Source organism: Schistocerca piceifrons, chromosome 3 (assembly GCF_021461385.2).
Source record: "Schistocerca piceifrons isolate TAMUIC-IGC-003096 chromosome 3, iqSchPice1.1, whole genome shotgun sequence".
In the NCBI taxonomy this organism is placed as follows: Eukaryota; Metazoa; Arthropoda; class Insecta; order Orthoptera; family Acrididae; genus Schistocerca; species Schistocerca piceifrons.
Genome location: NC_060140.1, coordinates 250,097,018 through 250,107,050, shown reverse-complemented (window position 1 = coordinate 250,107,050; position 10,033 = coordinate 250,097,018).

The window sequence follows — 10,033 nt, the reverse complement described above, 5'->3', positions numbered from 1 at the left end:
GATAAGATTAAAAATCATTTTATGCCACTGATGGCACCCGACGTGATATTTTTAGATGCGTTATATCCACAAACCAGTTTGGAGTACTCCCAATATTCTTGAGATTCATTAGAAAATGCAACGCAGTACATGGAAAAGGCAGTACCTACGCAGTTTGATAAAACTGAAACTGAACCCACCTCTCCTACTGAAATTAGGAAAATAATAAATACACTCAAAAGTAAAGGTTCATATGGAATTGATGGCGTTTCCAACAGAGTACTAAAAGCTTGTTCCCAACAAATAAGTAGGTTTCTCAGCCACATATACAGTAGCTCACTGAAACAGGGAATTTAAACCATTGCATAAAAAAGGGGATAGGTCTGATTCTAACGACTACTGCACAATCTCACTTCTGACAGCTTTATCCAAAACTCTTGAAAAAGTAATGTATTCAAGAGTAGCACCACGTATTTGTAAAAATGAAGTGCTAACAAGATGTCAATTTGGTTTTCAGAAAGGATTTTCAACAGAAAAGGCTATATATGCTTTCACTGATCAAATACAAATGCAGTGAATAACCGAACATCACCCATTGGGATATTTTGTGATGTCTCAGAGGCTTTTGATTGTGTGAATCATGAAATTCTTCTAGACAAGCTTAAGTAAGGTAGTCTACAAAAACCAGCAGAGTCCTCTAACTGGGGAGGTATCAAGAATGGTGTACCACAGAGTTCAGTCTTGGGTCCCTTATTGCTCTTAATATATATTAATGACCTGCCACTCTATATTCATGAAGATGCAAAGTTAGTCCTTTTTGCTGATGATACAAGTATAGTAATTACACCCAAGAAGCAAGAATCAGCTGAGGAAATTGCAAATAATGTCTTTCAGAAAATTATTAAGTGGTTCTCTGCAAATGGACTCTCAATAAATTTTGAGAAAACACAGTTTATACAATTCTGTACAGTAAATAGCATAACACCATTGACAAATATAGACTATGAACGGAAGTCTGTTGCTAAGGTAGAATACTCAAAATTTCTGGGTGTTTGCGTTGATGAGAAATTGAATTGGAAGACACACATCGATGATCTGCTGAAACGGTTAGTTTCAAATACTTATGCTATTAGGGTTATTGCAAATTTTGGTGATAAACATATCAGTAAAGTAGCCTACTTTGCCTATTTTCATTCACTGCTTTCATGTGGCATCATATTTTGGGACAATTCGTCATTAAGAGAGAAAGTATTCATTGCACAAAAGCGTGTAATCAGAATAATAGCTGGAACCCACCAAAGATCACCTTGCAGACATTTTTTTAAGGAACTCTCGATATTCACAGTACCTTCGTAATGCAATAACCCATCCCAATTCAAAAATAACAGCGAAGTGCATAGCTACAACAGTAGAAGAAACGATGATATTCACTATTCTGTATTAAATCTCACTTTGACACAGAAAGGGGTGAATTATGCTGCCACAAAAATCTTTGGTCATTTGCCAAATAGTATTAAAAGTCTGACAGATAGCTAACCAACATATAAAAGCAAATTAAAAGAATTTCTGAATGATAACTCCTTTTACTCAATAGATGAATTCTTAGATATGAAATAGGACCTGTAAAAACAAATATTTTGTGTAAAGAAAAATTATGTTAAAGTACCACGTTCCAGATCATTACTAAATGCCGTATTCATGATCTATGGAACAAGGATTAATGTATGTATGTATGTGACCCTGTAACCCGTTTTGAATGCGAGAAAACGATCCTTTGGCTCGAGTGTCAGAAATATTTACAAATTTTATTGACAATTGTGAAATTTTGTACAGTATTTGAGAATGTGCATATATCGATGAAATGCTGGTATTATTTCGTGGCAAATGCAGATTCAAGATACACATTCCGAACAAACCACGGAAGTATGGCTTGAAAGTCAAGTGCCTTACTGATACTCGCACTGGTTATCTGTTTAATGCATGTGTTTACACAGGAAGGAATTCAGATGGAAAAAATCGAAGCGCAGTAGAGAAGAAGTTCCATAAACCAACTCGGCCTGTGATTAGACTAGCTAAATCGATTGAACAGAATGACCCCAATATTACTGCAGATAACTGGTTTAGCTCAGTCGAGTTAGCAACATGTCTCAAATCACGAAGACTAACGTACGCTGGAACACTGAAAAAAAGGAGAAATTTCAGAATAATTTTTACCTGTCAGAAGTCGGTTCTGCAATGTATGCATTCACGCATGATCTAATTTTAGTTTCATCTGTGACGAAAAAAGGTAGGGTAGTAATTCTAATAACGTCTATGCCCCACGATGAATGTAAAGATGATGTTACAGGCGAACTATAAATAATTTCGTACTATAATCTCTGTAAAGGTGGTGTCGATGCCCTAGATAAGAAGTATGCAAACTATTCAACTGCACGACGTACCCAACGGTAGCCAATGATATTGTTTTTTCGTTACGTTGGACATGAGTGGGGTGGACGCCTTTGTCCTTCACAACTCTTACAAAGACACTACTCAGATCGGTCGCTTCAATTTTTTGAAGAAGTTTACATACGCGCCAGTGTCACCACAAGGGAAAAGCGAGTCAACAACTTTCACACACCTCGTGAACTTCGAGCATCCATTCGCCGTGTTTCTTCTGTAGCAGAGCCAAGAGTAGAATCCGTCGTAAAATGACCGGAAAAGCGCAAAATACGCTCAGTCTCTGACCCAAAAAAGAGGGAACTTCTTATGTTTGCCATTGCTTCAAGAAACCAACCTGCTTTGAATCCTATACAAAAATTTGCAGAGAGTGCAAAGAAAATTTTTGAGAAGGAAACTAAAAACCAAATAAGTTACTAGTGTAATTTTTATTTTTTGAAATGCTGTGTGAGAGTTTATTATGTTTTTATTATTACATGTACAATAAACATTAAAAATACAGCAAAAAATAAAATTTGGAGTGCAAGGTTTTCGAGTTTTTATACCTTTACTATCCTGTACGTTCATTTTGTGCGGTTTTCTACTTAAATTCGTTTTTCCGTAAAAGTAAACTTCAAAATTTATTTGAATGTATTTTTTGTGTGGTATTAATGTAACATTTTACATAAAAAGCTGAACTGATTCAATGACATTGCTGAATACAATTTTTTATGGTAATTTAAACCTAGTGGTCTTAGAACGCTCCTGGGACAATTGTGACAAAGCTAAGGAAAGTCATGGCTCGAGTAGGGCAGGGTGGATAGTGTTGTAGGTGTTCCCCCTGCGGCGTGCAACACAAACCTGTTTGACGACGAGGCAGTGTGCTGGAGGGAAGCATTTCGGGAGGCGCGTACAGTTGGCAGTAATACTACACACATCAAAAAAAGTTTTGCATCACCCCAGTTCCCGGAACTCCTGAAGACAGGCGTTGACTGTGGATGTTGTATCACAGACACAGTCCCTTTGACTATTCAGAGATGTCAGTAAACCCGCCCAAAGACGTAAACAACCATGCACGAGCAGCGTCTATTAGACGGAGGGGGTCCGACAGCCGATCAGTTCCAGTCATTCCACTAGGAATAAAGTACATGGCTCGTCTTGCCTGTTGTTCAACCATGCGTAGACGGTCAATACCGCGGTTCGATCGCGTCCGCATTGTTACTTTGTGCCAAGAAGGGCTTTCAATAACGGAAGTGTCCAGGCGTCTCGGAGAGAAACACAGCTATGTTGTTCGGACATGGAGGAGATGCAGAGAGACAGGAACTGTCGATGACATGCCTCGCTCAGACCGCCCAAAGGCTACTACTGCAGTGGATGACCGCTACCTACGCAATATGGCTCGGAGGAACCCTGACAGCAACGCCACCATGTTGAATAATGCTTTTCGTGCAGTCACAGGACGTCGTGTTACGACTCCAACTGTTCGCAATATGCTGTTGGATGCGCAATTTCACTCCCGACGTCCTTGGCGAGGTCCATGTTTGCAACCACGACACCATGCAGCGCGGTACAAATGGGCCCAACAACATGTCGAATGGACCGCTCAGGATTGGCATCACGTTCTCTTCACCGATGTGTGTCACATATGCCGTCAACCAGACAATCGTGGGAGACGTGTTTGGAGGCAACCCGGTCAGGCTGAATGCCTTAGACACACTGTTCAGTGATTGCAATAAGGTGGAAGTTCCCTGCTGTTTTGGGGTGGAATTATGTGGGGCTGACGTATGCCGCTGGTGGTCATGGAAGGCGCCGTAACGGCTGTACGATACGTGAATACCATCTCCGACCGATAGTACAATCATATCATTATCATATTGAGGAGGCATTCGTCTTCATGGACGACTATTCGCGCCCCCATCGTGCATATCTTGTGAATGGCTTCCTTCAGGATAACGACATCGCTCGACTAGAGTGGCTAGCATGTTCACCAAACATGAACCCTACCCAACATGCCTGGGATAGATTGAAAAGGTTTATAGACGACGTGACCCACCAACCACTCTGAGGGATCTACGCCGAATCGCCGTTGAGGAGTGGGACAATCTGGAGCAACAGTGCCTTGATGAACTTAGGGATAGCATACCTCGACGAATACAGGTATGCATCAATGCAAGAGAACGAGCTACTGGGTATTAGAGGTACCGGTGTCTACAATAGTCTGGACGACCACCTCTCAAGGTCTCGCTGTACTTAGGTACAACATGCAGTGTGTGGTTTTCATGAGCAATAAAAAGGGTGGAAATGAGGTTTATGCTGATGTCTATTCCAATTTTCTGTACAGGTTCCGGAACTCTGGGAACCGAGGTGATGCAAATATTTTTTTGATGTGTGTTGTTAGCGGACCATGCGCTTACAGCGAACGGCGAGCCATGTCCTTTGAAGAAATTATCACAGCAGTACAAGAAAGGCTAGAAATAAGGTAATCTAGATGTTCTAGGTATGAAAATCGGTCTCTTGGAGGGAAGGTATGGAGTGAAGTAGGCATGAAGCTTAATACTGACGGAAAGTAAATGCTTTTATTGTGTTCTGGTGAAAGAGATTCACAAATATGTTCGTACATTTCTTGGCAATAGCGGTGAACAAAAGTCCTGGGATACCTCCTAGTATCTGCGGCGGAGTGTAGCAATTCGACGTGGCACGGACTCAACAAGTCGTTGGAAGTCACCTGCAGAAATATTGAAACATACTGTCTCTATAGCCGTCCATAATTGCGAAAGAGTTGCCGATGTAGGATATTGAGACAGTATGTTTCAATATTTCTGCAGGTGACTTCCAACGACTTGTTGAGTCAGTGCCACGTCGAACTGCTACACTCCGCCGCAGATACTAGGAGGTATCCCATGACTTTTGTCACTTCTTTGTAAAGCTGATGGATTGGTTTTTCACTGATTCGTATAAAATGTGTTGTAAGAGAGTCACACAATGCATTCAGAGTGTTGTTAGACGAGCCGAGTAGGCTTGCATGAGGGCAGGAGATTTTTTTGATCGTGTCAGGCTTTTACCTTCACCTCTTAAGTCGGAAATAAAGCTTTCATAGGTTCAAGCAGAGAGCAACACTTTCAAGATGAGTGTTTTTAAGATTGGATTGGACTGGATTGTTTGGGGGAAGAGACCAGCGAGGTCATAGGTCTCATCGGATTAGGGAAGGACGGGGAAGGAAGTCGGCCGTGCTCTTTCAAAGGAAACATCCCGGCATTTACCTGGAGCGATTTAGGGAAATCACGGAAGACCAAAGTCAGGATTTCTGCAGGCGTGATTGAACCGTCGTCCTCTCGAATGCGAGTCCAGTGTGCTACGTTATTAAGAGAATGGTTGCATTCTGCTCCTGACGCTGACTGGCTCAAGTGCCTTTAGGCTTAAACTATTTCGGGGTTTGCTTGCAGCTCGTAAAATTTGGGAGCCAGACGGCATTCTCCACAGGATGAGGGGGGATAGTGAGGATTATGTGGTGCGGAGAAGATGCTAAAAAGTGTTGCAGGTTTGAAATCAGGAGTTAGAGATCCTCAATGATTGATAAAGTCAATCTGCTAATACGGAAAGCTATGATGATTCCGTAAGTGCGATTTCGAGCGTGTTGTACGATTATTATTCACCGTATTCCGCTTTTGTAGGCCAATGTTGTGGTTATCGAGCGTCCTTGTGATTAGTTTTTAATGCAGTCAATCCAGTTATACGTTGAGAATCCTACGATGCCGGCAGACATCAGTATCTTCGTTTACGTAAAGAAAAATTCGTATAAAAACTGTGTCCGTAAAAATCACTTGTTCACGCCTGATTATTTATATTCCATATACTTAAAATAATGTTGAAATTTCATTACAAAATCTTCTACATTCAACTCCATAAATTCTGCTTAATATGTGCCAGCGATTGTGTCTGACAAAGATGTAAACTCTTTGTTTTGTACAGTATCCCTACTTTTTCACTACCTTGAGATTTGATGGGAAGTGCGTTGTAAGTTGAAGTCGAATCGATTTTTGAGGTTGCAGAGAGAGGAAGTATTCTTTTGTCTTGTTTCTTCAAATAGTGCCGTTTAAAAGTTCAGATACTTTTCCTCATTTAGCACCTCAAGAACTACCCTATTTTCACAGTCCTTACACCAGTTAATTTCTTTGCACTAGAAGAAAACGTGTTGACGTTATCATGCCTTCAAAGAAGACATCGAAGCCAACATCAATATAATCAACTGAGTAAAATCTCATAATTTTATGTGTGGCTGTGGCCTTCGATTAAACTCACTTCAAAATAGTTATTAACGTATGGTGCAAGGACAAGTCATTGAATATGCATAACTAAAGAGGCACACTACAGTTTGCAGAAGACTTCTGTAAGATCGTGGAGCCATTGGCTTGCTGGATGTGGTCTTTCATGAAAAAGATGTGTTTTGGTGAGTTCTAAATGAAACCAGTAAACCACTTTTTTTGCGTGGAAACGTAAAGTCTTTTAGTTTTGGTGTGTTGGCCAACGTAGGGGTTAACTGTTAACGTTTATGGTTTTGGAGATGGAAGTTGCAGGAAACCACTTCGATGAAGTGTGTTAAATGCTAGCGGTGTATGTTTTCTAGTCTGATGAATAGATCTCGGATTATGCAATAGATACGACCATCTGTCAGAGTTGAGTGGAGAGGAGCCTCGTGTAGCCGTAGATGTAGGTAACTTGCAGCAGTCCTCAGCAATTAGGAGGCCTAGGTTAGTTGCAAAGTCTAGCAGAAAGAAGGTTCTGCTGCTAGGTAGTTCCCACGGTAGAGGTGTGGGCCAGCAGTTGCAGGAAGTGTTGGGGAGTGAGTACCAGGTCACCAGCATTGTGAAGCCTAGTGCAGGATTGGCTCAGGTGACTGAAAGCATAGGGGAGTTATGTAAGAATTTTACGAAAGAGGATCGGGTAGTCATAGTGGGTGGAGCAGGGAACAGTCTCGATAGGGACGGGGAATACGATGTCAGTGGTGACTTGGTTAAGATAGCTACTCAAACTGCTGGCACTAATGTGCATTTCGTGCAACTGTTTCAACGTCATGATCGGCCTCACCTTAATGCGGCTGTTAGGCGCGTTAATGTGGGGCTGGGGAGGGCACTGATGGCGGAGGGCATTGATCACATCTCAGTGGTGCCAGTTGGGTATATCAGTAGATGGTGTTCCACTAGGCATGGCCTGCACCTCAGTAGGTATGGGAAGGGGAGGCTGGCTAAGCTTCTAGGTGACAGTGTAGTGGGTGGTGGTGGTGGTGGCGGTGGTAGTGGTATCACTCATGGAAAAATTCCTGTAGTAGTTGGTGTTAGAGCTGCACCTTTTTTAGACTGAAGTCAGCTGATAGGTATACCTGCTTAAAGGAAGTGCCTCTAACTAAGGGCTCACCTCCAGAGGATGTAATGTTTCCAAGTAGAGAAGGAATTAGCATATTTCATCAAAATATAAGAGGTATTAGAGATAAAGTTAGTGAACTGCTAATAGATGTTAACTCTGAAATTGTTGGTATATCAGAGCACCACTTAAATAATTTGATAATTCAGAGGCTTCCTTTACCAGGCTACAGACTAGCTGACTGTTTCTCAAGGAATTAGTTGCGAGGTGGGGGAGTGGCTCTGTACGTAAAAAACAGTATTTCATTTGAGTACATAGACGTATCACGACACTGCACTGAACAGATATTTGAAAGTTGTGCAGCATTAGTTGAATTTAGTGAAATTAAACTTCTAATTGCTGTTGTTTATAGGTCCCCCAACTCCGACTTCAGAGCATTTTTGCTTAAGCTAGAGAGGGTCCTTGATTCACTTTGTAGGATGTACCAGAGATTAGTTATATGTGGTGACTTCAATATTAATTTTGTACATGATTGTGCAAGGAAAAGAATGTTGGTAGACCTAAATGCATATGATCTGATGCAAACTGTGTTTTTTCCAACTAGGGTCCAGGGGAATAGAAGCACAGTCATAGACAATATTTTTATTCATTCTTCATTACTAGATGGGCATTCTGTTAGTAAAAGGATGAATGGCCTTTCAGACCATGATGCACAAATTTTAACATTAAAAGGTTTTTGTATTCAAACCAACGTCGTATTTAATTACAAACTACGTAGGAAAGTTAATCCAACAGCAATAGAGAGTTTTTCAAAACTTGTCAAGGAACAAGAGTGGCAAGATGTTTATAGTGCCGATAATATAGATGATAAATACAATGCTTTCCATAACACATTTCTCATGCTCTTTGAGAGTTGCTTTCCATTAGAACATTCTAAACGGGTACTAGCAGTAATGGACAGCCCGGTTGGCTGATTAGTGGGATAAGGATATCATGTAGAACAAAGCGGGAATTATATCAAAATGTTAGAAGTAGTCACAATCAAGCTACGGTGGCCCATTACAAACAGTATTGTAAGGTGCTTAAAAATGTTATTAGCAAGGCAAAAAGTATGTGGTATGCTAATAGAATAGCTAATTCACAGGATAAAATTAAAGCCATATGGTCAGTTGTGAAGGAAGTGTCTGGTCAGCAGCACAAGATTGATGATACAAAGTCAGTTCGCAGTAAAATCAGATATATGTAAAGTATTTAACAACCATTTTCTAAGCATTGCTGGTGAATTAAATAAAAATTTAGTTTCTACAGGAAACCATATAAATTTCTTAGCAAATGTCTTTCCGAAATTGACGTCTGAAATACTCCTCTGTGATACAGACAAGAGGGAGATTGAATCAATAATTAAATCACTGAAGACTAAGGACTGTCATGGTTATGATGGAGTGTCTAGTAGAATATTAAAGTACTGTGCTGCACATGTTAGCCCTGTATTTAGCCATATTTGTAATTTTTCCTTTAGGAATGGTCAGTTTCCTAAGCGATTAAAGTACTCAGTAGTAAAGCCGCTTTATAAAAAGGGAGAAAGGGATAATGTAGATAATTTTAGACCTATTTATATGCCATCAGTGTTTGCAAAAGTTATCGAAAAGGTTGTGTATGTAAGGTTAATTGATCATTTTATATCAGACGATTTGCTATCAAATGTACAGTTCGGCTTTAGAAGTCGTTTGACAACTGAAAATGCTATATTCTCTTTTCTCTGTGAGGTTCTGGATGGGCTAAACAAAAAGGTTTGAACGCTTGGCGTATTTTTTTGATTTAACAAAGGCATTTGACTGTGTTGATCTCACAATACTGCTCCAGAAGTTTGATCATTGCGGAATAAGGGGAGTAGCTCACAATTGGTTCACCTCTTACTTTAGCAACAGGCAGCAAAAGGTCATTATTCACAATGTTGATAACAGCTGTGATGTGGGATCTGAGTGGGGTACTGTCAAGTGGGGGGTGCCACAGGGATCAGTGTTGGGGCCGCTCCTGCTCCTTATGTATATAAATGATATGCCCTCTAGTATTATGGGTAACTGTAAAATACACTCCTGGAAATGGAAAAAAGAACACATTGACACCGGTGTGTCAGACCCACCATACTTGCTCCGGACACTGCGAGAGGGCTGTACAAGCAATTAACACACGCACGGCACAGCGGACACACCAGGAACCGCGGTGTTGGCCGTCGAATGGCGCTAGCTGCGCAGCATTTGTGCACCGCCGCCGTCAG